This window comes from Pelobates fuscus, chromosome 12 (genome assembly GCF_036172605.1).
Source record: "Pelobates fuscus isolate aPelFus1 chromosome 12, aPelFus1.pri, whole genome shotgun sequence".
Taxonomy (NCBI): domain Eukaryota; kingdom Metazoa; phylum Chordata; class Amphibia; order Anura; family Pelobatidae; genus Pelobates; species Pelobates fuscus.
Genome location: NC_086328.1, coordinates 54,154,626 through 54,179,729, shown reverse-complemented (window position 1 = coordinate 54,179,729; position 25,104 = coordinate 54,154,626). Strand labels below are relative to the sequence as shown.

Genomic DNA, 25,104 nt, shown 5'->3' with positions numbered 1-25,104 from the left:
AATGTAGCAATCTCTTGTTTGTCCTGCAATTGCATATCACAGGTTATATTGTGTTCTTTTAACAAGGCGTGCTTTTATTCTTTATCCAATCAGAAAGTTACACCTTAATGTATGTCTTAATATAGTTACGTCTTAATGTCTTGTATAGTTACGTCTTAATGTATAGAGAGAGTAGTAAAAGGTGGGTAAGGAGTTTGAACTTTCCTGCTGTTACTGGGTTGATCAGCAGTAAGGAAAGTGTTTAATTAGGATTTTACTGCTGTTACAAGACAAACAGCAGTAAGGGAGTAGGATTTAGGAAAGAAGGTATATACAAGCCCAAACTTGTAAACAAGCAAAAATCTTACTATGCTAAAACTTAGTCTAGAGGATTATTCACTAACATATTAAATATCAAAACACATAAAAAAAAAATCACATTCCTTCAATTGTAGATAAAAAAAAATAAGATTTAATAGTAAGTAGTAGAAATAGATTTTACTAGGCTTTTGGAAATTCCCTTCCTAACTGTCCTTTCCTAAAAATACAAAAATTTCTTAGAGGCAGAACTTGCGTCTGTGGCTGATCTGCATAAACAAGTGCTGGGCAGCGTCCAACCCAATGCTTCTCACAGAGAAACATTGTATACTTACAAAGATTGTATTATAACATATGAATAGATGGGTAATTTGTTTCCCCTATCGAAGGTGTACACGCTAGTGCACCAAAACGTGCATTGGGCATTATGTTCTGAGTGGGTGTTGGGCACCTATCACCTATGCACTTGGGATGTCTTTTTAACCCCTTAAGGACTGAGCTAAATGTACACGTTATGATCAAAACAAAACGGAAACAAAACCTTGAATTTGCTCTATATGTCTGTTGAGGCGTAATTCACCTCTTCACCTCATATTATGTGCACCCACACTTATTATACATCATTTTATTCTTGGGAAACAGAGCTTTATTTTAACATCAAATATTTAGGTATGAAACAATTTAATATGAATAACATATTTTTTAAAATGGGAGAAAATAAGAATCTTTTAATTTTTTTTTAGTTCTACATGACCTTTTAACTGTGAATGTCAGAATACTGTTTGCTTTTACTGCAATAAAATACACATATTTGTATTCAGCGATGTCTCACAAATGTTAAACAGTACCCCCTATGTACAGGTTTTATGGCGTTTTGGGAAATTACAGGATCACATATAGCATGTTACATTTTCCGTTTTTTCACATTGAAATTCGCCAGATTGATTACGTCGCCTTTGAGACCGTATGGTAACCCAGGAATGAGAATTACCCCCATGATGGCATACCATTTGAAATAGTAGACAACCCAAGGTATTGCAAATGGGGTATGTCCAGTCTTTTTTAGTAGCCACTTGGTCACAAACACTGGCCAAAGTTAGTGTTAATATTGGTTTGTGTGTGAAAAATGCAAAAAACAAATTTTAACGCCAATTTGGGCCAGTGTTTGTGACTAAGTGGCTACTAAGAAAGACTGGACATACCCCATTTGCAATACCTTGGGTTGTCTACTATTGCAAATGGTATGCCATCATGGGGGTAATTTTCATTCTTGGGCTACCATACGGTCTCAAAGGCAACGTAACCAATCTGGTGAATTTCAATGTGAAAAAACTGAAACGCAATCCTTATATTTGACTCTCTAACTTTTGATAACACCATAAAACCTGTACATGAGGGGTACTGTTGTACTCGGGATACTTCGCTGAACACAAATATTAGTGTTTCAAAACAGTAAAACGTATCACAACAATATCGTCCGTGTAAGTGCCATTTGTGTGTGAAAAATGCAATAAATGTCACTTTCACCGACGATATCATCGTTGAAATACATTTTATGGTTTTAAAACACTAGTATTTGTGTTCAGTTCAGTCTTCCGAATAAAACAGTACCCCACATGTACAGGTTTTATGGTGTCTTGGAAAGTTACAGGGTTAAATATAGTGCTAGCAAATTAAATTACCTGGACTTTCGACCTGGGTTGTCAGGCAGGTCCCGCAAATTGTAATAAATAAAATGACCTATAGAATGGAAAGTACAAGCGCTTATATGTGTAGTTACAACTTGAGGTTATACCAAACAAATTAGTGTGAGCTGCTATGCCACGTGCTTATCTTTCTATCAGAAAATAGTGGAAGAGGAAGAAATATCGGTGTAGCGCTCTATGGTGGTGAATATATAGGAATAAATTAAGGGAAACCTTGCGGTACCTTAATGGGTATATATATGTAGCGGAGAGCCGATCTTTCACAGCTATTCTCCACTAGAGATCCCAGTGAGGCTCAGGAACAAGGTGATGATAAGTCCACAGGCAAGGTTTCTAGCAGGTAGAGTAATACAGCAATATCCCCATCGCAATCCCAATAACTGGACGACACACAGTTTCAGGAGTAGTACTGACAAGCTTTATTCCACAGTTCCTTATAAAGCCCTCTCCCATGCAAGGGAGGAGGTTCTATCACTTAAGACATTATCCAATCTGTGAACAGTAACCTCCCACACATCTCCTCCCCTCCTCTAGCATCATAATCCCCTTATCATGTACATAGTTTTACCCAAGTTTTGGATGTACCCTAAATACTTGGGGTACATCCACAAATCCAATATCTCCAGATAGCCCTAGTCTGGAGGAACAACATATTTTAAAATCAGCCCATTCGGATAAAGCGTTCTGGAGTTATGGGACTTTAAAGTATTGACCGACCGCAGGGGTAAAGTATCCGAAAACAGTTCCATGCATTTTGGCCCTGCGGTCGGTCACAAACAAGGGAATGAAAACAGACGAATTGCCTGTGTTATAGAGCCTGGAGAGGGTTTGAATGAATTCCCTTGTTTGTGGGGTTCTTTCTATCGAACGGCGGGTCATTCGGTAGTTTCTATACGAATTTCTGGAAGTATGGAGGTCTCAGCGGTGTTTGCCTAGTCAAGTGTCCGATTTTAGTTCCAGACACTCGATGGCAAAACACCGCTGTTCGGCAGTTTAAGATGGCCGCCGCCACGTGTTCGTATTCCGAATGGCGGCCACCCAGAGGACAAAGACCACACTGCACGAATAGGTAATTACCCGTTTGCAACATTGTTGCAAACGGTAATTGAAGGCACACTTTACACAGGGTGGTCTGGTTGTTCGGTAGTTTCATTCCCTTGTTTCATTCGAATGATTCTACCGAACAACCAGAGGAATACAGTACTTTACACACATTCAACTGCCAATATAACCGGATACAATGATTTCTATGCATGTTCACACACATTAAACCAGCAATATGACCGAATACAATTATTCCCATACATGTTGTAGGACAGCCCGGTACCAATCCGCTACACTGCTCCCCCTTGCCCACAAGCCGGCATACACAGTCTGATCCAACACGGATCGGCTTGGGGATGTCCGGGGGCTCACGGATCATTTCTCTAAGTCAGTTTGTCTTGACAACCCGTCAGCATTTCCATTCTGCTTACCCGTCCGGTACTGGATATTAAAGTCAAAAGGCTGTAGCGCCAAACTCCAGCGCAGCAGCCTGGCGTTGTCCCCAGCTACCCGGTTCAGCCAGACTAACGGGTTGTGATCCGTGAGCAAGGAAAAGGGCTGTCCATATAAATAGGGCTGCAGTTTCTTTAGGGCCCACACCACAGCCAGGCACTCCTTTTCGATGGCGGCGTAGCTTACTTCTCGAGGTAACAGTTTGCGACTGATGTAAGCCACTGGATGTTCGCCGCCATCGGCCCCGACTTGACTCAGTACTGCCCCCAATCCAAACATAGAAGCGTCTGTGTGAACAAGAAAACGTTTAGTTGGATTGGGAGCTGCCAAGACAGGGGCATTTATCAGTGCATTTTTCAATTGTTGGAAGGCCTGCTCACACTCCGGGGTCCAGTTTACTTGGCGGGGAAGGTTCTTACGGGTCAGGTCAGTGAGGGGTTTGGCCAGGGCGCTATAATTGGGAACAAACTTCCTGTAATACCCCGCTGTCCCTAGAAACGCTAAAACCTGGGTCTTAGTCCTAGGGGTGGGCCACTGGGCTACAGCCTCTACTTTGGCGGGTTCGGGTTTCTGTTTACCGCACCCTACTCTATGTCCCAGGTACTGTACCTCAGCCATTCCGATACTACACTTGGCCGGCTTCAAGGTCAAACCTGCTTCCCTTATCCTATCTAGCACAGCTCCTATGTGAGCTAAATGTTCCTGCCACGTATTGCTAAAAATAGCAATATCGTCCAGGTAGGCACAGGTATAGTCCTGAAATCCATCCAGGAGTCGATCCACCATCCTTTGGAAGGTGGCTGGGGCGTTTTTCATCCCAAATGGCATGACCTTAAACTGGTACAAGCCAAATGGGGTGACAAAGGCCGACTTCGGGATGGCGTCTGGGGCCAGGGGGATTTGCCAATAACCTTTACACAAGTCAATAGTGGTGAGGTATTGGCCCCTGGCCATTCTGTCCAGTAACTCGTCTATCCGGGGCATCGGATTGGCGTCGGATACGGTCTTCTCGTTCAATCTCCTATAGTCCACGCAGAAGCGGGTCGTACCGTCTCGCTTTGGTACGAGGACTACAGGAGATGCCCAAGGACTGTCTGAGGGTTCAATCACCCCCAGTTGGAGCATCTCGTCGATCTCCTTACGCATGTTTGCCCGTACCGCTTCTGGGATGCGGTAGGGAGTCTGGCGCATGGGTAGTTGCCCTGGGGTCTCAACCCGGTGAGTTGCCAGAGGCGTGTATCCAGGTACATTAGAGAACGTGTCGCGTTTCTCTTTCAATAGTTGCTGTACCTCGATCCGCTCCTGTGGGCTCAGCCGATCTCCCAGCGCAACCTCCCCTAAATCCCCGGACAACTGCCCATCCCCCAGCAAATCGGGGAGGGGTAAGCTGTCAAACTCTTCCGTGTTAGGGGCACAGATGGCGGTTACCTCCTCAGTACGCTCGTGGTAGGGCTTCAGCATGTTCACATGGAGCATGCGTCGCCCCCCAGTCCCTGTGCAGGGGCCGATAATATAGGTGGTGTCACATCTTTGCTCCACCACCTTATATGGGCCCTGCCAGGCGGCCTGTAACTTATCATGTCGGACAGGTTTTAAAATTAGTACTTTCTGCCCGACCTGAGAGCTACGGTCCCTGGCTCCCCGATCATACCATGTGCGCTGGCGGGTCTGGGCCTCCTGAAGGTTTTCCCTTACCGTCTTGGTCAACGCTTCTAGGCGGTCCCGAAAGGCCAACACATATGGTATGATGGGGGTGCCGTCTGTGCTCCGGTCTCCCTCCCAATGCTCTCTAATAAGATCTAATGGGCCTCGGACCCTCCTCCCAAACAGTAATTCAAACGGGGAGAACCCTGTGGATTCCTGCGGCACCTCCTGGTATGCGAATAGGAGGTGCGGCAGGAATCGTTCCCAGTCCTTGTGGGTCTCTGCGAAGGTTCGGAGCATCTGCTTCAAGGTACCATTGAATCGTTCGCAGAGCCCGTTCGTATGGGGGTGGTAAGGGGCACTGATAATAGGCTTAATGCCACAGATCCTCCAGAGGTGTTGGGTGAATTCTGCGGTAAACTGGGTACCCTGATCCGAGATAATCTCCCTGGGTAATCCCATCCGGGAGAATATCCGCATGAGGGCATCCGCGACCGTTTCAGCGTGGATGTTGGTCAGAGCCACTGCCTCTGGATACCTGGTGGCATAATCTACTACCGTTAAAATATACCTTTTTCCTGACGGGCTAGTTTTATTGAGGGGGCCTATCAGATCCACCGCTATTCGGCTAAAAGGTTCCTCTATTATGGGTAAGTGGTGAAGTTTAGCCTTCCTGCGATCTCCCCTTTTTCCCACTCTCTGGCAGGTATCGCAAGTCGTGCAATATCTGCGTACTTCCTGGCTAATCCCTGGCCAGAAGAAACTCTGGGTTAGTCTGTACCTGGTGCGACTAACTCCTAGATGTCCGGATAGCGGAATATCATGCGCTATCCGGAGTAATTCAGCCCGGTACCGCTGCGGTACCACTAATTGTCTCCTCGCTATCGGGTCTGACCCCGTAATCTGCTTGCTTGTTTCCCTGTACAAAAGTTGTTTATCCCAGATAAATCTCTCTCCCTCCGCCCCGGGGGGACCCGTGACAACCTTGTCCCTATACACCTGAAGCGTGGGGTCTGTTGCAACTTCAGCTACAAATTCATTAGGTGGAGCCCAGGGGACACATTCTAGAGGGGGGGTAGGGTTGCTTACCTGGACCTCCGGCAGTGTGTTGTGGTCCTGGGTGCGGGCCTGTTGTCGGGTGACTACAGGGTTGACCTCCCCTGTGGTGGGCGACTGGGGCTCAAAAGCAGAAGTGAGCCTCCCCAGATCGTTCCCCAATAAAACCTCCGCCGGTAAATGCGGCATCAACCCCACCTCCACTTCCCCTGCCCCCGCTCCCCAATGTAAATGTACCCTTGCTGTAGGTAGCCGGTACACTGCTCCCCCAGCTACCCGGACGGCAACAGTTTTGTTCAGTTTTGCCTGATCTGAAATCAGGTGGCTCTGTACCAAAGTGATGGTGGCTCCCGAATCTCGTAACCACCGGACTGCTATACCATTCAGATATACGGTCTGTCGATGGTGCCGTAGATTGTCCACGTTGGCCTGGACAGGATCTGCCTCGTGCAGTACCTCCCATTGTTCCACAGTGATAATGGGGACTGCGGAACCATACGGGGTGGCAACTAGGTCCTGGTAGTGGTGGGCTGCGGCAGCCCGGGGTGGAGGTGGGCCTGGACGAATCCAGGTGGAACGGTCCCGCAGCTGTGGGCATTCCCTTTTATAATGTCCCCACTTCTGGCAGTGATGACAGGGGCCAGCGGTGGGTTGTCGGAACCGGGGCTGTGCAGCGGGTGGTGGTGGTGGTGGTAGTGGTCTCGGTGGAGCTGGGTTGTAGGTGGTTCCCCCGAATGTTTTAAAGGTTGCTTTTGGAGCTGCAGGTTTTTGTTGCCTGCGTGCATCCAGGTAGTCATCCGCTTTTCTAGCAGCCTCGGTGAGGGAAGTAGGGTTTCTGTCCCTTACCCATTCCTGGACCTCACTGGTTACTCCCTCATAGAACTGCTCCATCAGCAACATCTGTATTACATCCTCCATAGAACGTGCCTTGCTAGCTTGCACCCACCCGAGTGCTGCCCTCTGTAATCGGCATGCCCACTCTGCGTGCGAGTCCTTCTCTGCTTTCTTTAAATCCCGGAATCTCCGCCGGTATGCCTCGGGTGTTATAGCATACCTGGCGAGTATAATTTCTTTTACTTTACTGTATTTCCTTATTTCGTCATTAGGTACAGTCCGATATGCCTCTGCTGCCCTCCCGGTTAACCTTCCGGCCAAAATAGGTACCCAGTCCTCTGTGTTAATTTTATGCAGTGCACACAGTCTCTCAAAGTCTTGCAGGAAAGCGTCTATATCTTCCTCTGCCTCCACATATGTTTTAAAAGCCTGGTACGGTATTTTAGGCTTACCTTTCTGTGGCACACTACTTGCAGAGCTTTGTTCTGGAACTGTTGTCGCCTGTGTCCTTAGGATGAATTCTTGTACCTCGGACACTGTCCTGGTAATAATTTCTGCTGGGGGGTTTTCCCCATAAAGGGATAGCCTGAACTGAACCTGCCTCTGGAATTCCGATCCTTGTGGTGTTCCTCCCGGCTCCCTCTGTGCCGGAACTGAATCGCCCTCCATTCTGTACTCTGCCATGAGTTCTGTAACAAGTACTGCTTTCTTCTTATTGCTGGCTTGTATACCCCTTGCCTCTAGGAGGTCCTTTAGCGTGGAGCGTTTTAGCGCAGAAAAATCAATCTCTATCCGTACTCCATTTACGCTTGTTCCTCTGTGAGTTGGGATCCCAGCGCTGCCAACCAATGTAGCGGAGAGCCGATCTTTCACAGCTATTCTCCACTAGAGATCCCAGTGAGGCTCAGGAACAAGGTGATGATAAGTCCACAGGCAAGGTTTCTAGCAGGTAGAGTAATACAGCAATATCCCCATCGCAATCCCAATAACTGGACGACACACAGTTTCAGGAGTAGTACTGACAAGCTTTATTCCACAGTTCCTTATAAAGCCCTCTCCCATGCAAGGGAGGAGGTTCTATCACTTAAGACATTATCCAATCTGTGAACAGTAACCTCCCACACATCTCCTGCCCTCCTCTAGCATCATAATCCCCTTATCATGTACATAGTTTTACCCAAGTTTTGGATGTACCCTAAATACTTGGGGTACATCCACAAATCCAATATCTCCAGATAGCCCTAGTCTGGAGGAACAACATATTTTAAAATCAGCCCATTCGGATAAAGCGTTCTGGAGTTATGGGACTTTAAAGTATTGACCGACCGCAGGGGTAAAGTATCCGAAAACAGTTCCATGCATTTTGGCCCTGCGGTCGGTCACAAACAAGGGAATGAAAACAGACGAATTGCCTGTGTTATAGAGCCTGGGGAGGGTTTGAATGAATTCCCTTGTTTGTGGGGTTCTTTCTACCGAACGGTGGGTCATTCGGTAGTTTCTATACGAATTTCTGGAAGTATGGAGGTCTCAGCGGTGTTTGCCTAGTCAAGTGTCCGATTTTAGTTCCAGACACTCGATGGCAAAACACCGCTGTTCGGCAGTTTAAGATGGCCGCCGCCACGTGTTCGTATCCCGAATGGCGGCCACCCAGAGGACAAAGACCACACTGCACGAATAGGTAATTACCCGTTTGCAACATTGTTGCAAACGGTAATTGAAGGCACACTTTATACAGGGTGGTCTGGTTGTTCGGTAGTTTCATTCCCTTGTTTCATTCGAATGATTCTACCGAACAACCAGAGGAATACAGTACTTTACACACATTCAACTGCCAATATAACCGGATACAATGATTTCTATGCATGTTCACACACATTAAACCAGCAATATGACCGAATACAATTATTCCCATACATGTTGTAGGACAGCCCGGTACCAATCCGCTACAATATACTTATGAATAGTCCCAATGTTTTCAGATTGACCTTAAACAGAGAACACAAATATACAATACATAGTGTAACCTGTATACAGAATATAAATTGAAATAAAGTGCATAGGTAACTGACTCACACTTTTCTGAGCTAATGTACTAGCTCAGGTATATGCGCCTTAGGGTCCGTAGAGGCGACCCTCACCCTCCTTTTCGTCCAAATTTTCTCCAGGTGCAGTTTCCTAGGTAATAGGTAAAGGAGGAAAAAATATAGCGTAGTACAGTTTGTGTATCTAGGGTGTATGTAGTAGGTAATGCCAATATACTCACAAACCCTGAGCCAATATATCGGCTCGCTTCATCAGACGTATGTGGTTAAGGACCACATTCCTTCTTTGTAATAGCAGGTAGAAATAAAAGCCGTAAGTGTAAAAAATATATAATATATAATTTATTGTATAAAAAATACTTTTAATATAACATTAATATAAAAATAATATATCAATAAAATAACACTTGTGGCTATAGTCCAAAAGACAATTCTGTCTGCTCACTGTTCATCCAGGACACGTTTCACCAAATTGTCTTCCTCAGCTGGAAAAAAATGTTCATTAGGCGTTATGGACTCCTTCCTGCTTTTATATCCAGTTAATTGTGGCTTTAGGCTTTCATTTTAATAAAATGACCTAATTATGTAAAATTATTACATATATTTATAAAATTATTACATATATATATATATATATATATATAATTTTACATTTTTTAAATTTATATATATGTATATATATTTATGTATATAGATATATATTTAGTTCTACGTGTATTTTGATATCTATATCTATCTATATATATATATATATATATATTAATTTTAAAATACAGTTAGAACGAAATTACACATTGTATTTATATTTTTATTAATTTTTTTAAAGTATTTACTTATATATTTTATATTATATATGAATATATATATATATATATATAATTATATAGTAATATTAAAATACACTTAGACAGTGTGTGTGTATATATAATATATATATATATATATGTATATATGTATATATATTACATATATGATCTAAGTATAGATGGCAATGCTGTGGACGGCTATGCTGTCCATGTGATCATGACCTCACGATCACATGGCTCAGGAGGGCCGGAACAGGAGCAGGGGGACTTCCTGGGATGCCAGGTGAGTCCCCCCACCGTGATCGCCGGCGTGGGATTGCGGCGACTGGGTAAGTACATAGGACTGCAGGGGCGTGCTATGCCGTCCCCCCCCCCCCTGTCCCCCAGCATTTAGGGCCGAGTCTCGAAGTACGGCACACGCCCGCCGTCCTTAAGGGGTTAATATGACATGCAGCGTTTTCACTGATTTTATTATTCTCTCACTGTTTTTATTCTGTCTCTACTAACTATCTAGCTAGCTTTCCAGGGAGAGGCTTTTTATCTTACTGTCCTACAAACTTTCTAATTAACCTTTCTTAGGACTGTATATTACTCCTTAGATATGGTGTCTATTGGTCTTGGACACCCCAATCAATAAGGTATTTACTCTCACCCTGGTATATTTATCTTAATCTAGATTGGGGACAGGGCAAATCCTGGGCTAAAACAAGCAGTCTAATAAAGCTACCATTAGTTGAAGCAATTTACTGGATGACCCTATACTTCCATTATTAGTTGATGGAAAAGCCTTATAAGGCTAGTATTTTTCTTACTTTGTTTCTAGACACATGTGTGTATATATGTACATTTAGTGCTGGTCCAGCTAAACTTAACAGTTATTTAAACACCTACTATCAAGCTTTCACTCACCCACTTTGTTGTAGTATGAGTGACTTAATTTTTTTTTGTTTTCTTCTATTCATATATTATAGGGTTAAGCCTTGCAGACACAGCTAGAGTGTCTTTACTGGTGCAAAGATCCTGAGTGGTGTTCCCTTAGGTATCTGATTATTTGTTTGGTTTAACATATTATAATCACTCATGCTAAAACCTAATTAGAAACTACAAAAATATATGTAAAATAGATATTCATGAACAAACATATTTTATTAAATAATTAAATATTGGGTATATAACAAATTATAGAAAAAGTTAAATATATGGTGCAGTACGTAACCAGTCTTCAAAAAAGATTTCATGGAATGAGAATACATGGGCCTACAAAATGAATAATATGACTGAAATAATTTAGTTATGATAGGTGGCTAGAACATTTGTAGTGATTTATACTACACAAAATGGCATCTTAGTAGAGACATAACATTTTGGAAATACATATAGTGGTACTCTTGGTTTACAGGTTAAATTAGACTGTACATGGAGTAGGAGGTAATTCATAGACATCACTAGTGACAGGCTTTAGGGGCTTGAGCCATTAGCATAGGTCTGGATGAGTGGTAATGGAAATTATTAAAGGAACACTCCTAGCACTATAACCACTATTGTTCATCACATGGACAAAGGATCCAATACTTATATTCAGGGGAACACAAATTATATCAGGCACCTGGAGAAGCAATTAACAGATGACACAGATGGTTGTGAGTCCAGAATTACTTCTGTTTGTTTTTTTCAAAGTAGGGTCTATTGATACACAATATTGTTGCATCTTAGCTTGAACGTTTAAAATAAATAATGTAGGTAAAGATGGGAAAGTCAAAAGATAAAATTAGTTAATGTGGCTACATTTTTCACAAGATTTTGCCTCCTCCCTCTATTGTCAAGATCTTCCAGGTGGTACGCCATTTGTTGTATCCTGTTGTATAGCTTTAGGGTCTCGGTATTGGCAGACTGTGCCGCTTGCACGTGGTCGCAGTCCGCCTCGAGTTGGGAGACCCTCTGGCTTAGGCTGCAGAATTCCTCCCTCATGGCCTGTATTTCCACTGTGATGGAGGCGCGGAGGTCATTGTTCGCCACCGCCAGGTCCGCCTTAGTAGGTAGGCTACGGAGAATGCGCATCCATTCCGGGTGTGTTTCTTCGGGGTGCAATGCTGGTGTCTCAACTAGAGTCTCCTCTCCACAGAGGGAGGGCGATGACGGTGCGTCATTAGAGGCCTGTGCCTCACGGTCCGCCGAGGCCGACAGGTACTGCCGCATGGATGGGTTCACGCCGCCCCTCGGGGTGTCCGCGGGCTTTGAGGTGTGCCCTGTTCTCTGTGATTTGCCCATAGGGTGCTGTAGGCGAGTTTGTGCTGGGAGCCTTGCGGGGAGCTCCGGATTCACGCGGCCATCTTCTTCGGCTTCCAAGCCACGCCCCGTCTATAATATTTTCTTGACAAGTAAACTTAACCATGCACCAAACCCAAAGGTCCAGTCCAAATTCACTAGATTGTGTAAGTTCTGTATGTGTTCATGGATCATAGTTCCATGATCAGACAGGTTAAAACAGCCTCACTGTTACGCTACTAGGGGTGATTTGGATTGGAACTCAACTGCAGCTTGTAATCTCCCTAATTACAATAGTGAAGAAATGGAGAATCCTTAAGTATCAATACTGTAGCTTTAAGCAAAGAGAGAATCTCTGGTAACTTGATTCAACCGAAGTTTTAATAAGTGTTAAACTTAAATGAATTGCATTTAGGCAATAATCCAATAAGAAGAAGTGCAAGTAATAAACAACACAAAGTTCATTATTAAGTATTTCTTCAGAGATCCATTAAGTAGCATTCTTTAAGTTCATGAGAATAATCTTCAATAGGAACAATAATCAAGTAGCTATGAATATTTGCAAAGCAAGAGCAGTTCATAGTGAATAAGCATGATGGGAGTTGTCCTTCATGTAATTAGTAGATTGAAGCACTGAATGTATTTGCAAATCAAGAAAAAGTTCATAGTGAATAAGCATGATGGGAGTTGTCCTTCATGAGATTAGTAACTTGTAGCAATGAAGGTTTGAGAAAGCAAGCATTAGTTCATTAATAAATGATTTTGTAGACAAATAGCTGAAAGATATACTTAAGGTTAATATGGGTAGTCCTCCAATAGTTCAGAGATATGGTCCACTTGTAAAGTAGCAAAGTATCCGTTTTCCAGTAATCCTTTATGGCATGCAGCAATCCTTGCATTTGCTCAAAGGCTGGAACGGCTTGTCTGAGCTTGTGGAGAGGCAAGTCCGGTGGAAGTAGATCCCAGTAGCTGAGCCTGTGGAGCCCGCGGTCTCGCGGAGGCAGCTCACACAATCAGTCACCAAGCACCCTCCCTCTCGCCCAGTCTCCCTAAATACCGTCAGAGCTGTGTCAGAGGGGGGCGGGGTCCGGCTCCTCACAGCTGAGTGCCGGATCCGTGTTACTCCATGACACTCACATACCAACTAATGTTTCATTAATAGGTAGTCAATGGCTGCTCTATTTTCAAGGATTGCTTTCTTATTTGCCTGGGTACCCATTACTGGGTTCTTCTAAGGCCTGAGAGGTGGCATTCAGACCTGTTACGACACTCACCGCCAGATAGATGAAGCTGCCATTTAGTAAATAATCCCCTTTTCCAGAAATGCAGATTCTGCACAGCCGACCGTCAAACTCCCGAACGGAGGATACAAACGCAGCAACTCCCGATCATCAAATCAGCCGAACTCCTTCCACAGCTAGAAATAACGAAAGCGCTGTCCCAGTAATAATTCCCCCCACAAACGAGACCAAGCTCCGTCTTGAGGGTCAGACAGGAATGTGTTTAATGGGGGCTACCTGCCCGGTATTTATGCAGGTCTCCCACAAGGTGGACACTCCCCTAGGGGATCTTGTGGAAGACTGTAACACATATTGGACAGTCACCAATCGCAGTGGCTTCAATATAAGCCCTTCCCATCTTACCCATAAATCCTTCTTCTCTATCCCGGAGATAATTGGGAAGAAACCAGATTATCTCCAAGGATAGAGGCAAATCGACATTTTAAATACAGTAAGAAAAATACATTAAAATACATAAATGAAGAAATACCGAATAAATATGGTTCGTATAACGTATCCCCAGATAGCCTGGATCTGAGGGCATATTCCTACGGAATAGCGCTCAGATCCGATGTACCTAGTTCAATCGCCATGGAGCCAAAGTCTCTCATAAGTCCTTCGGTATACGAATGACTCCATGGGACGGCTATCTGGGCGAAGTCCACATGTACGTTATAAAACTCCCGAACTGACCGGCGTTCGTATGCCTCGATGAAATAGAAGGTGGGCGGCAGCTTCCAGCAGTGTTCGGTAGATAAAGTGTCCGTTTTTAGTTCCATAGGATCGTCACCAAACACCGCTGATCTTCCTTGTGTCCCAAAATGGCCGCCGCCTCGTGGTCGGCATACGAACGACGACCACCCGTACGAATGGAATGGAGAGGTGTCTGCGGTTAACCACAACGTTCTAATTGGGGCCAAGAGGTTAACCAGCAGCACACTCCTCTCCCGGGTGGAGAGTAGTTTCAATCGGTATTCCAGAACCACACGAACAGGGGCATACGGATAGGAAATCCAACGAAATAAAGGCAAACAGACGAACCAGCAATATTAGTCTGTACAGATGGATCTGTCACAAGACCCTTTGCTAGGGAACAGGCCAATGCATTAATAGTTCTAGTATTGCGTGAAGCAAGACCAGGAACCCCAACAAGGGAAATGGCTAGAGCTACATATTCAGATTTAGATAATAGGCAGACACTGGAGTCACAGTCTGGGGAGAGGGAATCCTGGGTATTTCTACCAGTCCTTTTTGGTGGGTCTTGGCCTAGGATCAGGTCTGATTTGTTAAACATAGTCATAGTTAAGCGTGAGAGGGCACAAGGTCCTCCAGTAATGTTACCAGGTATATAGAAATATGTTATATTGCCGCAGGAAAAGGCTGGGTAAGCAGACATGTTTTAGATGACTGGGCTGCCTTATAATAGAATTATAGGACATCTGATTTTCTACATGAGTACATATGGAGTCATTTCTGACCTTGCATAATAAAATAGTCTGAATGTTTTAATGTTCATCTTGGATAAATGTGTGGGTCCATGGCTACTTGGGGCATCATAGGGTACAATACTCGTGGTAGACATAATCTTTTACTTTTTCTCCATATTCTGTTGTCATCGGGTTTTGCAACATTTTTCCACCAGAGGTCCTGTTCTTCCTTGCCTGCCTACTTCTGCAGTCTCAAGAGTATTTTGTAGTCAACAGTCTTTTCTGGAAGAACAACATGTAGGGAGGTATTACCTGAGAATGGGGAAGAATGGGGAGAAAAGGGAAGGATGAGGTTGAATTGCTGCTTGCTTGGCAGCTTTGCGGCTTTGATCTTCACGTGAGCTGCCACCTTGATGATACCTACTTGAGTGGGTAGCAGGTTAGCGTCCATAAGTGCACTCACGGCTTCAGAGTTCTTGATTGGAGTTCCTGCTGCAGTGAGAAAATCACAAGCACGCCATATTGGCCCAAAATCATGGGCTATACCAAAGGAATATCGAGAGTCTGTGTAAATATTAGCGGTCTTACCAGAGGCCAATTTGCATGCTTCAGTGAGTGCCTTCAGCTCAGCCTCCTGTGCAGAGCAGTGAGGGGCGAGTGGTTCAGCTTTAATTACCTCATGTGCAGAGACTGTAATGGTAACAGGATTGTCTAAAATAATATCAGTGGCTTTGTCCAGTAGTGCAGCAACAGCAGCAACTGCATGCACAATGGAAGGGGCCCCTCTTGCAACAGGGTCTAACCTGGTAATAGGCAACAAGTTTCTGTTTCCCACCTTGGTCCTGAGTGAGGCATAGCCAGCTTGCTCTGTGCAAAACAGAGTGAAGGGTTTCCTATAGTCTGGTAGACCCAGCAATTTAAGAGTGTAAAAGGCTTCCTCTGCTTCAGGAGTTAAATGAAAGGGGTCAAGGTTTAGGCAATCATACAAGGGCTGCATGTAGATTGCTGCAGAGTGAAGCCATGGGCGACAATAGGAGACTAGGCCCAGGAAAGTACGTAGCTGGGCTAGGCTGTGTGAAGTGTTAATTTGTTCAACAGCATTTTTCTGTCTTTTGTGAGATGTTTTGCAGCCTGAGATGTCTGAAAAAAGTAACAGTTGGAAGGCATGCTTGTAGTTTGGCCTTGTGTCACATATTCATCCTCACCTTATGGTATCTGCGGTAGAAATTGCCTTCCTGGCAATAAAGGAGGTGCCGCTTAGAAGCCCTGCGCCAGTATACCCGACTTCTGCAGCATGATGGTGAATGCTGGCCGTTGCGGATCCACACCATATTATAGCCCTTCGTCCGCCCACGGTAATGACGACAGATAAATGTAAAAAAAAATATTGAAGTGCACTCAACCCTTTGCCAGAAATCCAGGGTGCTTTCACTGGATACGTCCCAGTACCAGAATGGACCAAATATAACTTGTAAATTGTAGAAAATGAATCCAAGCACTCCAAATGAATGCCAAGAAATAGGCAATTTATTAGAACCAGCAGCTACAAAGCGACGTTTCAACCCCTCAGGGTCTTTTTCAAGCTTGAAAAATATCCTGAGGGGTTGAAACGTCGCTTTGTAGCTGCTGGTTCTAATAAATTGCCTATTTCTTGGAATTCATTTGAAGTGCCTGGATTCATTTTCTACAATTTACACGGTAATGACGACGTCAACGTGCGTGTGATATCACGCAAAAGACGCGCACGCACGTTTTGGGGTCAAAGGCCGGTTACGGCCAATCGGACCTGTAGGAGGGTTATTTAAACAAATTTTTACGTTTTCTTATTGCCCTGTCATGGTTTCCCTTAGATGGCTTTTTGAGAGTGTGTTCCTGATCGTGCGTTTCTGGTTATTGACTTTGGCTTCGTTTTGACTTCCCTGACTTCTGGTATCCTTGACTATTGGCTTTTCCTTATCGCTGTGTCTCATTCTATGTCCCTGACTTTGACTAGTACATTGACTATTCTCGGGTACATTAAGTCCGGCTATTCTAAGGTCCAGTTAGATGTTACCCTTAGTCCTAGGTGTGATACTATTCTGCGTGCCGGATCAACTGTAGTCCTGACTCCTTGGTAGCTTGGCACCCTGCTTGTGCCAAAAAAAAATAATAAAGACAGGGTGTGCATAGTACATGACTCCTGATCAGGGCAATACAGTGTTTACGCACTTAGGACCACTGCATTGGAATTTTCACAGTCTTTGTCTTATAATTCCAAACACAGATCAGGAGATCTGCCTTTGAGGATCCTGACCTGAATTATAAAACAAATGACAAGGCAAACAATAAAAATAACTTGAAACCCACAGATATATTCCACGATCTCAAGATTCCTTTCATAAGACATAACATCCACTTGAATATAATCATAATACCACAGAAAACAAGTTCTTTGGATCTGACATTTTTAAGTCACTTCTTACCCAGACAGACTGTGGGGATATTTATGGGTGTCAGGGTACCTGAAGTCTCTACCCCTGAGAGAGGTAGAGACTTAGACGTTTATCCGTCCGGACGGGCTGTTTCCTCTGTTCCTCGCGGTTCACCCGGTCACATAAACGCCGGCCGCGAGGGAGTCACTTCCTTTTGTAGCATGACGTCCGGAAGCCGACGTCATGACGCCAACCCGGAACGACCTGTCACTCAATTGTTTGGAGACTAATCAGGACTCGTCGGAGGTGTGTCTACTCTTCTGAGCCAGGGTATTTAACAGTGCTTCTCTCATTTGCTCATTGCCCTGTCGTGGTTCTAGCCTGCCTAGTCACACAGTGCTCTTGTATTTCAGTTATCCCTTTGGTTCCGACCCGGCTTGTTTGATTTACTCTGCTTACCTCTGTTACCCTTGACCCGGCTTGTTCCTCGCTTACCTGTCTTCTCGTTCCCTCGACCTCGGCTTGTCTCTGACCATTCTCTATTATCTCCGTACGTTAGTCCGGCCATTCTAAGGTCCGGTATACGTACCCTGTACCTGTTTGTACTCTGCGTGTTGGATCCCTGTCCCGATCCTGACATTACGACAGGGCCAATGGATCCTGCAAGTACAAACAGTCAGCTTGGTCCTTCTGATCCTAGGTTCGAAGCCATGGAACACAGAATGGATCAGATGGCCCTAGCACTACAGGCGTTATTATCTCGTGCTAATAACCCACCAGAGGAGACGCGTGCTACTTCTATTTCCCCTGTGAGCTCAGGCCTAGAGGTAGCCACTGTAGGTGCCTCTTCCCGTATTACACCACCAGTACATTATGGTGGTTCACCTGAGAAGTGTCGTGGTTTTCTAAACCAGATCAGTATCCACTTTGAATTACAACCTCGCTCCTATCCTACAGATACGGCGAAGGTTGGATTTATTATCACCTTACTCATTGAGAAAGCTCTGAGATGGGCCAACCCATTATGGGAGAATGATAACCCATTAGTATATAATTATAATGCCTTTGTAGCTGCCTTTAGAAGAACTTTTGACCCTCCTGGTAGAAAGGTCAATGCAGCTAGATTACTGTTGCGCCTGAGACAAGAGAACCGAACTCTTGTGGATTATGCACTAGAGTTCAGGTCTTTGGCGGCAGAAGTTAAGTGGAATGAGCAGGCATATATAGATGTATTTTTGAATGGGCTATCAGATGTAATCCTCGACGAGGTTGCTACTAGAGAGCTTCCTGAAAATTTGGAGGATTTAATTTCATTCATTTCTCGTATTGATGAGCGTTTAAGAGAGAGACAGAACACTCGAGAGAGGATCCTTAGACCTTCATTTAAATTAGCTCCCGCATTTCAAAGCCTTGATTCTACTACCTCACTGTGTCCTGAACCTATGCAGATAGGCAATACTCGCCTCTCAGAAGAGGAGAGACAGTACAGAAGAAGGGAGGGATTGTGTATGTATTGTGGAGTCAGAGGTCACTTACGCCTGAATTGTCCTAATCGTTCGGGAAACGCTCGCACCTAAGTTTCTCTAGAGGACAGGCCTTGGGTGTTTCTATTTTGTCCTCTACGCATAATTATAAAGATCACAGGCTTCTGCTACCAGTTTCTTTAACTTGGGAGAGGGGAGTAGTAAAGACCATGGCTTTGATAGATTCCGGAGCTGCTGAGAATTTTATCGATCAAGCCTTTGCTACTAAACACACTATCCCATCCCAGTTAAGGGATACACCCTTGGCCGTTGAGGCCATAGATGGTAGACCTTTACTTGAGCCTGTTATCTTTCGTGAGACCATCCCCGTTAACTTAACTGTTGGTATCTTACACGAGGAGAACTTATCGCTTATGCTTATTTCATCCCCTTCTGTTCCCATAGTCCTGGGGTACCCATGGTTAAAAAGACATAACCCTATTATTGATTGGGAGTTAGGGGAGATACTCTCATGGGGCCAGGGTTGCCAGGAGAATTGTTTACGGAAGGTTTCCCCATTGGGTGTAATTAACACACCAGGTAGTTCTACCAAGTCTACGGAAATACAGATACCGCCTCTGTACCTGGACTTAAAAGCAGTATTCGACAAAAAGAATGCTGATACTCTACCTCCACACAGGACCTTTGATTGTAAAATTAATCTACTACCTGGTACCATGCCTCTGAGGGGCAATGTATACCCCCTATCCACTAAGGAGAATTCTGTTCTAGAGGAGTATATTCGGGAGAATCTAGACAAAGGATTCATTAGGAGATCTTCTTCTCCTGCCGGGGCTGGTTTTTTTTTTGTTAAAAAGAAGGATGGTTCACTAAGACCTTGCATTGATTACCGAGGTCTGAATAAAATAACCATCAGAAATGCCTATCCGATTCCCTTGATTACCGAGCTGTTTGATCGTCTAAAGGGCTCTAAAATTTTCACCAAGTTGGATCTCAGAGGGGCATATAACTTGGTGAGAATCCAGCAAGGACACGAGTGGATGACAGCGTTCAATACCCGTTATGGGCATTATGAATACACGGTCATGCCTTTTGGTCTTTGCAACGCACCGGCAGTATTCCAGGATTTGATTAATGAAGTTCTTAGGGAATTATCGTATACCTGGATGACATTCTTATACACTCTAAAGAGATTGAGACCCACCACAGACAGGTCAGAAAGGTATTACACAAACTCCTTCAACATGGCTTATACTGTAAATTGGAGAAATGTAGTTTTGACCAGTCTCAGATAGACTTTGTTGGTTACGTGATTTCTGGGGAAGGCTTTAAGATGGATCCTGACAAACTCCAGTCTATTTTAGATTGGCCTTTGCCTAAAGGACTCAAGGCTATTCAGAGGTTTATTGGTTTCTCCAATTATTATAGGCGCTTCATTAAGGGATACTCTTCTATTATTGCGCCTATTACCAATATGACCAGACAGGGGGCTGACACTAAGACTTGGACTAATGAAGCTCTCCTTGCTTTCAAGACTCTCAAGGAACTTTTTGCTTCTGCTCCAATTTTAGTTCATCCTGATACGACTCTACCATTCCTACTCGAGGTCGATGCCTCTGAGACAGGCGTAGGGGCTGTTCTGTCGCAAAGGTTAGGGGTGGATAAACCACTTCACCCTTGTGTTTTTTTTTCCAAGAAACTATCTGGGCCTGAAAGTAGATATGACATCGGTGACAGGGAACTGTTAGCGGTCATTATGGCTTTAAAGGAGTGGAGACATTTATTGGAGGGAACCTTACATCCTGTTACTATTTTGACGGATCATAAGAACTTGTCCTATATTGGGGAAGCAAAGCGACTGTCCGCCAGACAAGCTCGTTGGTCCTTATTCCTGACCCACTTCAATTATGTGCTTACTTATAGACCTGGTTCTAAGAACTCTAAAGCCGATGCTTTGTCTCGCCAATATGAACCTTCTACTATATCTGAACCGGTTCTTTCCTCTATAGTTCCCAAATGCAATATTATCGCTAACACGAATCTCAGGATTCACTCTCCGTTACTTGCCGAGATCATAAAGCTGCAACATCTAGCCCCTAAACAGACTCCTGAGGGCCGACATTTCGTTCCTCCTGCTCTTCAACTGGAACTGTTACAATGTTTCCACAACAGCAAGGTGGCTGGACATCCTGGCATTCGCAAGACATGTGCTTTGATCTCTAAGGACTTCTGGTGGCCTGATTTACGGAGGGATATTAAAGATTTCATCGGTGCCTGTGAGGTTTGTACTAAGACTAAGCAACCTCATACGCTTCCATGTGGATTTCTGCATCCCTTAGAGGTTCCAGAGAAGCCATGGTCCTGTTTGGCTATGGACTTTATTGTCGATCTACCTATCTCTAAAAAACAGACTGTTATCCTCACCGTGGTTGACAGATTCACCAAGATGGCTCACTTCGTTCCTCTGCCTAAACTCCCGTCTTCTCCCGAATTGGCAGAGATATTCGCAAGGGAGATTTTTCGTTTACATGGGATACCCTCCCAAATTGTATCTGACAGAGGTTCCCAATTTGTTTCCCGTTTTTGGAGGTCCTTCTGCTCTCAACTGGGTATCAAATTGAATTTCTCTTCTGCCTATCATCCTCAGTCTAACGGAGCTGCTGAACGCACCAACCAAAAGATTGAACAATATTTACGTTGTTTTGTTTCCGAACACCAGGACGATTGGGTTGGTTTGATTCCTTGGGCGGAGTTTGCACACAACAATCTCGTTTGTGATTCTACTCGTTCAAGCCCCTTCTTCATGAATTATGGCTTTCATCCATCTATTCTTCCCTCTGCTTCTCCTTCCCAAGGGGTACCGTCGGTTGATGTTCATGTTGCCAATTTGAGGAAGTTGTGGGATCAGACTCGACAAATTCTTCTGCACAATTCTATGCTGGTTAAGAAACACGCTGATAAACGTAGAAGGGCGGCTCCGGTGTTTGTTCCAGGTGATAGAGTATGGTTGAGTACAAGAAACATTCGTTTAAAAGTGCCTTCCATGAAGTTCGCTCCTCGTTATATTGGACCTTACAGGGTGCTGACTCGAATTAACCCAGTTGCGTATCGTCTAGCTCTTCCATCTGCCTTACGCATCCCTAACTCATTTCATGTTTCATTGCTGAAACCACTAGTCTGTAACAGATTTTCCTCCACTACATCCTCTCCTCGCTCTGTTCAGGTGGAGGGTCAGGAGGAGTATGAGGTTAACTCTATTATTGATTCTCGAATCTCCCGGGGGAGAGTACAATATCTGGTCGATTGGAAGGGATATGGTCCTGAGGAGAGGAGTTGGGTACCTCAAGAGGATGTTCATGCTCCTTGTCTCCGCAGGGCGTTTCACTCCCGCTTCCCATCTCGTCCCGGCTCCTTCCGCCCGGTGGGCGTATCTGAGGGGGGGGTACTGTCAGGGTACCTGAAGTCTCTACCCCTGAGAGAGGTAGAGACTTAGACGTTTATCCGTCCGGACGGGCTGTTTCCTCTGTTCCTCGCGGTTCACCCGGTCACATAAACGCCGGCCGCGAGGGAGTCACTTCCTTTTGTAGCATGACGTCCGGAAGCCGACGTCATGACGCCAACCCGGAACGACTTGTCACTCAATTGTTTGGAGACTAATCAGGACTCGTCGGAGGCGTGTCTACTCTTCTGAGCCAGGGTATTTAACAGTGCTTCTCTCATTTGCTCATTGCCCTGTCGTGGTTCTAGCCTGCCTAGTCACACAGTGCTCTTGTATTTCAGTTATCCCTTTGGTTCCGACCCGGCTTTTTTGATTTACTCTGCTTACCTCTGTTACCCTTGACCCGGCTTGTTCCTCGCTTACCTGTCTTCTCGTTCCCTCGACCTCGGCTTGTCTCTGACCATTCTCTATTATCTCCGTACGTTAGTCCGGCCATTCTAAGGTCCGGTATACGTACCCTGTACCTGTTTGTACTCTGCGTGTTGGATCCCTGTCCCGATCCTGACAATGGGATAATAATTGTAAGCAGAGAGAATTGCCCACGAGTTTCAATTCTCAGATCCCTAATCGTTATCGTTATAAGTGAAAGGTAAACCATATACCGGTAATTAAAATCACAAATTGTTATAAAAATAGATATTTATTTCTTAACAATTTAAATAATAATGATGAGTAACATGCATGATAATAATCAATGGAATTCGAGTATAACATGAATATGCAATACAATATGGTAATTTAAAACAAACATTTCCTAATGACTAAGAAGTAGTTTAAAATCTACACATTAGGTGTCAAGATTGATTTACGACCCTTTCACAGAGACAATGTGAAAGTTTCACTGGGAGACAGAGAATTCTTCAGCGTGTAGCGTAAGGCAATAAAGCCATAAAGACTTTCTGCTGGCAGTTTAGAAATAACCCTTGCAATGCTGGCTAGACCTCTTCTAGGGATATTTATTAAAATAACATTTAACCAGTCATAATCTTCAAACATTTCCTTGCATCCAATGAGAAAATCTACTATGTTCTATCAGCTGATATTTTAATTAATTTGTCTAAATAGATATTTTATCTTATTTCAGAGCCAATCAATACTGCTGGATAAATGGTCATGATATGCTAACGTGATATTAATCACACAAATACATTAATGGCTATATTAATCCCAGCTGTAGATGGGATGCTATAGCCATATATATATTCTTTAATAATTCAGATTTCTAAATATGAAATCTAATCATGATTTATCCAGTCATATATCATGCTATTAATTTAATTAATTTAAATTAATTAATTAAATGCCTGTATATTTACCAGTTAAGTAGATATTTTCTCATCAGATGTTCTCAGGTAGCTAAGTGTCATGGGTCTCTTTCTCTGCATTTTCTTGATTTTCTGAGTGTCCGATTCTGCCTGGATCTCTCTCCTCAATCTTGAATCTCCCTGAATCTCCCGAGAGTGTTGTAATGTCTCTCTCTTCAATCTTTGAATTCTTGACTCTTCCCTTGTCTTAACTTTTTAAAGGGGAAATTCCTCTAAGTGATAGCCAATCACAAATGTGGGGTGTGGTTGCCTTCTAGGTAATCATTTCAGTATTCGAACTCAAGAGGGCAGCCTTGTTCCACTACACATACCTATCCAGGAAAGAGTTTACTTTTCCTGGTGGCTATTTTTGACGTAATTTACGTTATCTATATGTGGCCATAACTTATTATTTTCTGTCAGATCAAGAGGATTTCTTCAGACTTATCCAGACTATGCGTCTCCATTTTCTGCTATAATTCCTAAAATTGATAGTTTGTGAACTAAGTTTCACCTTAAACTATAATGGGACGTTGTACAATATCGAAAGTAAAATTTAATTATTTAATCCTCTGTCACCCAGGTCTGGGTTTTTAGAATTTATTATATTCCATTAGTACCTAGACGGTCTCTTATCTATTTGGTTGTTTATCTTACACATTCCATTCAGCTCGGGCAAAGCGGTCAGTTTTAGAGAAAGGAAATAAATTCTGTGTCTCTTTTGTTAGCTTGAAGATACAAAATGGAGTCTGGTCTGTTTAGCAATGACTTCAGAATATACACTTTGTATTTCTATCATAGCACAAAATGTCTGCCGATATAAATACCCTGACAAGACTGACAGGGACATAGATCTGAGAGCAAAATCATATAGGTAGAAAAGTAAAATATTGTTCTTACCTTGCTGCAGCTATTATAGGGTTAAGCCTATAACTTTATATATTTTAAAACATAATCCTGTATTTAGGTCCCCACATGTGTAATGGAGTTTTGTCTTTGACCTGGGAGATAATTGGATTACTTCTCCAATTATCTCCAGGGCAGAAGGGAGGAAGCCAGGATGCATTGTGGGGATGTTTTACTTTTACTGTTTGAGACAGATTAAAATACTGCCAGCCAGAGGGAACAAAATATACTTTTACTAACTTTTGAACCCCTGGTCTGATTCATGCCATTTTTTAATATGTTATTCCCCTGAATGGATTGATTGTGGATATGTATTTTTATGTGAATGTGATGTATGGTTTTAAAGTTACAGAGTATGTGTGGAAACTGTATTTTTACTGTATGTAATAATTATGTTAATTGCTTATCTGAGGGGAGGGGATGTGTGGGTTGTACTGTTACTTGATTGGTTGTTTTATGCCTCCCCCTGGGTGTGTCCTGTATGTGCACAACTGTAATAAAAAGCAGGCTGGGTGTTCCAGCCCTCAGATTCTGCTTGACCCTCAAACCTATGTGTCGTCTCGTTTTTGGGGGACTTGGATTGTATGCTGACTGCCAGGAGTGTAAGCGGATTGTATGCTTTTCCTGTTCGGCTGATTCCAGGGTT

The 25,104-nt window shown here is 43.8% G+C and overlaps 1 protein-coding gene across 1 annotated transcript in view; it reads left to right on the top strand.

Annotated features, from left to right (window-relative positions):
- The window catches only part of MMP2 (matrix metallopeptidase 2), a 740,650-nt gene that overhangs the window by 52,795 nt on the left and 662,751 nt on the right, over nucleotides 1–25,104 (top strand). The window lies entirely within an intron of this gene.